Below are 6,604 nucleotides of genomic sequence, written 5' to 3'. Positions count from 1 at the left end.
AGTCTGTATACAGTATCTGCAGTACATATTGCATTGTATCTCCAGTTGGGGACGTCAGGACGACGCCAGCCCCCAGACCAGCCAGCATTTTGGAGCCGTCGAAGTGCATGATCCAATTGGAGTATGCGCCGTACTCTTTAGGGAGTTCAGCTTCCGTCCATTCGGCGACAAAGTCGGCCAATACTTGCGATTTAATGGCTCACCGAGGTTTGTATGTTATGTTGAATGGGAGGAGCTCAATGGTCCATTTGGCAATCCGGCCCGTGGCGTCGCGGTTGTTTATAATATCATTAAGGGGCACTTCCGAGGCTACTGTAATCGAGCACTCTTGAAAGTAGTGTTGCAGCTTCCAGGATGCCATGAATACCGCGTAGGCTATCTTTTGATAATGTGGGTACTGTGATTTGCATGGAGTGAGGACAGTGGATACATAATATACCGGCTTTTGAAGAGGGAATTTATGTCCGTCCGCTTCTCATTCGACGACGAGCACTGCACTTACAACCTGATGAGTTGCCGCAATGTACAACAACATTGGTTCGCTGATGTTTGGCGCGACCAGGATTGGGTTGGTTGCCAATATGGCCTTTATTTCTTCCAATCCGGCTGTGGCAGCGTCCGTCCACTCGAAGTGTTCGGTGTGCCGAAGGAGGCGATAAAGGGGTAATGCCTTTTCTCCTAAGCGGGAGATAAAGCGGCTTAGAGCCGCCACACATCCAGTTAATTTCTGGATTTGTTTGAGGTCTGTTGGGGTAGCCAACTGTGACAAAGCTCGGATTTTGGCCGGATTAGCTTCAATTCCTCTATTGGAGACAATGAAACCCAGTAGCTTTCTGGCTGGTACGCCGAAAACGCATTTTTCTGGATTGAGCTTGATGTCGTATGTTCGGAGGTTGTCGAATGTGAGCCTCAAGTCGTCTATTAGAGAGTCGACGTGTTTGGTTTTGACGACCACATCGTCTACGTATGCCTCTACTGTTTTGCTGATCTGTTTCTCCAGACTGATGGGGAACGTAGTAATTTCAAAAAAATTCCTACGCACACGCAAGATCATGGTGATGCATAGCAACGAGGGGAGAGTGTGATCTACGTACCCTTGTAGACCGACAGCGGAAGCGTTATGACAACGCGGTTGATGTAGTCGTACGTCTTCACGGCCTGACCGATCAAGCACCGAAACTACGGCACCTCCGAGTTTTAGCACACGTTCAGCTCGATGACGATCCCCGGACTCCGATCCAGCAAAGTGTCGGGGAAGAGTTCCGTCAGCACGATGGCGTGGTGACGATCTTGATGTACTACTGTCGCAGGGCTTCGCCTAAGCACCGCTACAATATTATCGAGGACTATGGTGGCAGGGGGCGCCGCACATGGCTAAGAATATGATCACGTGGATCAACTTGTGTGTTTCTGGGGTGCCCCTGCCTCCGTATATAAAGGTTCAAGAGAGGAGGAGGCCGGCCGGCCCCTATGGCGCGCCAAGGAGGAGTCCTCCTCCTAGTAGGAGTAGGACTCCTCCTCCTAGTAGGAGTAGGACTCCTCCTCGGAGGGGGAAAGAAGTGGGGAGGGAGAAGGAAAGGGGGGCGCCGCCCCCCCTCTCCTAGTCCAATTCGGACCAGGGGGAGGAGGCGTGCGGCCCACCTTTGGCTGCCCCTCTCTCTCTCCACTAAGGCCCATATGGCCCATTACTTCTCCCGGGGGGGTTCCGGTAACCCTCCGGCTTTCCGGTTTTCTCCGAAATCACCCGGAACACTTCCGGTGTCCGAATATAGCCGTCCAATATATCAATCTTTATGTCTCGACCATTTCGAGACTCCTCGTCATGTCCGTGATCACATCCGGGACTCCGAACAACCTTCGGTACATCAAAACGTATAAACTCATAATATAACTGTCATCGAAACCTTAAGCGTGCGGACCCTACGGGTTCGAGAACAATGTAGACATGACCGAGACATGTCTCCGGTCAATAACCAATAGCGGGACCTGGATGCCCATATTGGCTCCTACATATTCTACGAAGATCTTTATCGGTCAGACCGCATAACAACATACGTTGTTCCCTTTGTCATCGGTATGTTACTTGCCCGAGATTCGATCGTCGGTATCCAATACCTAGTTCAATCTCGTTACCGGCAAGTCTCTTTACTCGTTCTGTAATACATCATCTCGCAACTGACTCATTAGTTGCATTGCTTGCAAGGCTTAATTGATGTGCATTACCGAGAGGGCCCAGAGATACCTCTCCGACAATCGGAGTGACAAATCCTAATCTCGAAATACGTCAACCCAACATGTACCTTTGGAGACACCTGTAGAGCACCTTTATAATCACCCAGTTACGTTGTGACGTTTGGTAGCACACAAAGTGTTCCTCCGGCACACGGGAGTTACATAATCTCATAGTCATAGGAACATGTATAAGTCATGAAGAAAGCAATAGCAACATACTAAACGATCGGATGCTAAGCTAATGGAATGGGTCATGTCAATCAGATCATTCAACTAATGATGTGATCCCGTTAATCAAATGACAACTCTTTGTCAATGGTTAGGAAACATAACCATCTTTGATTAACGAGCTAGTCAAGTAGAGGCATACTAGTGACACTCTGTTTGTCTATGTATTCACACATGTATTATGTTTCCGGTTAATACAATTCTAGCATGAATAATAAACTTTTATCATGATATAAGGAAATAAATAATAACTTTATTATTGCCTCTAGGGCATATTTCCTTCACAGACATGTCTGAATCATGCGCTGATATGTTGCGTCAGCGTTTTTGAGCCCAAAAGGCATTGTGTTGAAACAGAAGGGGCCGTATGGTGTGATTAATGCCGTTGCGGCTTGGTCGGACTCCGCCATCTTGATTTGGTGGTAGTCGGAGTATGCGTCGAGGAAACACAATGACTCGTGTCCTGCGGTAGCATCGATAATTTGATCAATACGGGGGAGGGGGAAGGGATCCTTTGGGCAAGCCTTGTTGAGGTCCTTGAAATCGACACATAGGCGCCAGGATTTGTCCTTCTTTGGTACCATCACCAGGTTTGCTAGCCAGTCCGGGTGTTCTATTTCTCTAATGAATCCGGCCTCCAATAACTTGGCTAGTTCCTCTCCCATAGCCTGTCTCTTAGGTTCAGAGAAACGCCGAAGAGCCTGCTTGACCGGCTTGAATCCCTTTAGGATATTGAGGCTGTGCTCGGCCAGCCTGCGTGGGATTCCTGGCATGTCTGAGGGGTGCCAGGCGAATATGTCCCAATTCTCGCGCAGGAACTCTCGTAGTGCGGCGTCCACGGCAGGGTTTAACTGTGCCCCGATGGAGGCTGTTTTTGTAGGGTCCGTTGGGTGGACTTGGAATTTGACTATTTCATCCGCTGGTTTAAAAGAGGTGGACTTGGATCTCTTGTCAAGTATCACGTCGTCCCTGTTCACTATGGAGCGTAGCGCAGTTAATTCCTCGGTCGAAAGGGCTTCGGATAATGCCTTGAGGGCCAATGCGGCTGTTTTGTTTTCGACGCGGAGTGCTGTGTCCGGATCACTAGCGAGAGTGATGATTCCGTTGGGCCCGGGCATTTTGAGCTTCATGTACCCATAATGGGGTATGGCTTGGAAGATCGTGAATGCCTCCCGTCCTAAAAGGGTGTGGTATCCACTACTGAACGGGGCCACTTGGAATGTAATTTCTTCGGACCTGTAGTTCTCCGGCGTGCCGAATACCACATCTAGTGTGATTTTCCCAGCACAGCGTGCTTCCCGACTGGGGATGATTCCTCTGAAGGTTGTGCTGCTTTGCTCAATGCAGTTCTAGTCTATTTTCATTTTTTGAAGAGTTTCCTCATAAATGAGGTTTAATCCACTGCCGTCGTTCATGAGTACTTTGGTGAGTCGAAAGCCGTCCACAATTGGACTGAGGACCAGTGCAGCTGGTGCTCGGGCTGTTCGGAATTTAGGTTCATCACTAGCATTGAAGGTAATAGCCGTGTCACTCCATGGATTCATTGCTGCCACGTGGCAGATTTCGGCGAGGCTGTGGAGCGTTCGCTTGCGCCTATTATTTGATGCGAAGGTTTCAAAGACTGTTAATACCGTATTGTTATCCACGGGATGGTGCTCTGTGGCATTTGGGATGAGAAGATCCTCACCACTTTTGGCTACCTGCCGGAGTATCCAACATGCTCTAAGGCTGTGTGTTGGTATGGTATCCGATGTACTATGAATTTTGCAGGGTCCGTTAAGCCATCCCTCCAATATGGTTCCATGCCCTGTAGAGGGTTTTTGTTTCTTTGTAACTAACTCGGGTGTCTTATGATAGTGCACCCTTTTACTTCGGATTGGGTGTATATTCTGAGCCGGATTATCCCAAAATTTCGTTTCGGTTTTCCAGGCGCTTTCCTTTACACAGTACTTTCGTACTATGGATGCCAAGTCAGCGAAGCGTGATATGTCACGGCGACTTAAGGCGTTAAGGATTCCCTTGTTTGTGCAATTATTGCAAAAAAATGAGACTGCGTCTTCCTCGCGGCAGTCCTTAACCTTATTCATCACAAGGAGGAATCTGGCCCAATAATGATGTACTGTTTCATGGGGCTCTTGCCTGATGTGGGAAAGATCGTTTATGTCTGGGTGGGTGGGTGGATTTGAGTCCGAACCCCTACCCGATCTGAGACCCAGGGGCCGAGGAGTTTCCGATCTTGGAAGTTCGGGTTCCGGAGTGTTGCCCGATAAGTCTGGCCCGCTGCCTGATTCTAGGTTCAGGGCTTGGGTGATGTCCTCCCGTAAGCGGGTATCCGGCTCGGAGAGCTCAGGAATCCGGACATAGTTAGTCCTCAAAATAGAGGAAGAATCGCCGCATTGTTCCTCCACTACCGCAATATGATAGGTGACCGGTGGAGAGTTAATCTCCCTTTGATCGGGTTTAAGCCCAATCCAATCATAGTCTGTAGCGACTCCCAAGGCGGCGATACGATCCAAGAGCTCGTTTAGGGAAGAGAGCTCCATTGGATCCATCCGCTCGGCGAATTCCGAGCCGACGTGGAGGCTGTTTTTGATGACCCGAGAGGTCATCGTCGGTGCAGCGGCCGAACGGGCGGTCATGATGAAACTGCCAAGCCGGAGAGTTTGGCCGACAGCCAGGGCTCCCCCGGCGGTAATGTTGTTTTTAACAACGAGACGAGACATCCTTCCTTACGGCGACGGCACAGTAGAACTCTCAATGAAAGCACTAATGTCGGTGTCAAAACCGGCGGATCTCGGGTAGGGGGTCCCGAACTGTGCGTCTAAGGCGGATGGTAACAGGAGGCAGAGGACGCAATATTTTACCCAGGTTCGGGCCCTCTTGATGGAGGTAAAACTCTACGTCCTGCTTGATTATTCTTGATAATATGAGTAGTACAAGAGTTGATCTACCACGAGATCGGAGAGGCTAAACCCTAGAAGCTAGCCTATGGTATGATTGTATGTTGTCCTACAGACTAAAACCCTCCGGTTTATATAGACACCGGAGGGGACTAGGGTTACACAAGGTCGGTTACAAAGGAGGAGATATACATATCCGTATTGCCTAGCTTGCCTTCCACGTCAAGTAGAGTCCCATCCGGATACGGGACGAAGTCTTCAATCTTGTATCTTTATAGTCCAACAGTCCGGCTAAAGGATATAATCCGGCTGTTCGGATGCCACCTAATCCAGGACTCCCTCACTAAGGAACATTCCTTTCATGCGTTGATTACCTGCCTAGTCCCTGTCTCGCTTTGGGATCTGATGTAGCAGGTATGGCCACTACCCTTAAATGATAAACTAATTGACACTGGCCTGGAGTGGTTGTTATGCCTATTGGCGGAACAGAGCGAGGAGGTTCGGCCCATGATCATCATGTTGTTATGGCGTATCTTGTCCTTGCGAAATGACCAAATGCACCAAAAAGACCCCCTCCCCCCCTCGAGAGATTACACATGCATTTTTGTGTAGCTACCTTTCTTCATTTGATCAAGTTGAGAAGCATAGCGTCGAATATATCATCAAAGGTAAAATGTCACTGGACGAGGAACACGCACCTTGGCCTAGACCTTCTTCAGGCTGGGTGCACCATATGTGGATGGTTCATTCGTGCAGGATACCGGTCTAGCTGACAAGACATGGCATGGTTCTCAAATATGGCGATGGAAAGGTTATCTCCTTGGCTTATCAGTACTTATTTCACTGCAAAGATGCCCTTGAACCTAAAATCAGTGCTAGACTAGAAGGCGTGTCTACGAGTATAAATCAGCCAAATCTCCCAATTGTGATACAATTCGACGACAGGACTATTGTTGCCAACTCTTTGGACTGCTTCGCATATGGCCATCTTATACTGTAGATCAAGAAACTTCTGAAACTGTGAGGGTTTATATTCGATTGAAAATTGAGCGTCATCATGAACCAGCCTGTAGTTTTTTTTGAAGGTAGTTGAATACTTAGATGGTTAGAGGGACCCTCATAGGGATAGGATATGTGTGCGCGCGTCCATAGAGATGAGTGTATGCGCGTACGTATGAGCGCTTGCGTCTGTACTAATGTTTACAAAAATAAAAATTGAGCGTCGCATGTTGGTTGTGCCGGAT

This window comes from Triticum urartu, chromosome 7, assembly GCF_003073215.2.
Source record: "Triticum urartu cultivar G1812 chromosome 7, Tu2.1, whole genome shotgun sequence".
Taxonomy (NCBI): Eukaryota; Viridiplantae; Streptophyta; class Magnoliopsida; order Poales; family Poaceae; genus Triticum; species Triticum urartu.
Note: the sequence above shows the minus strand (reverse complement) of the source record.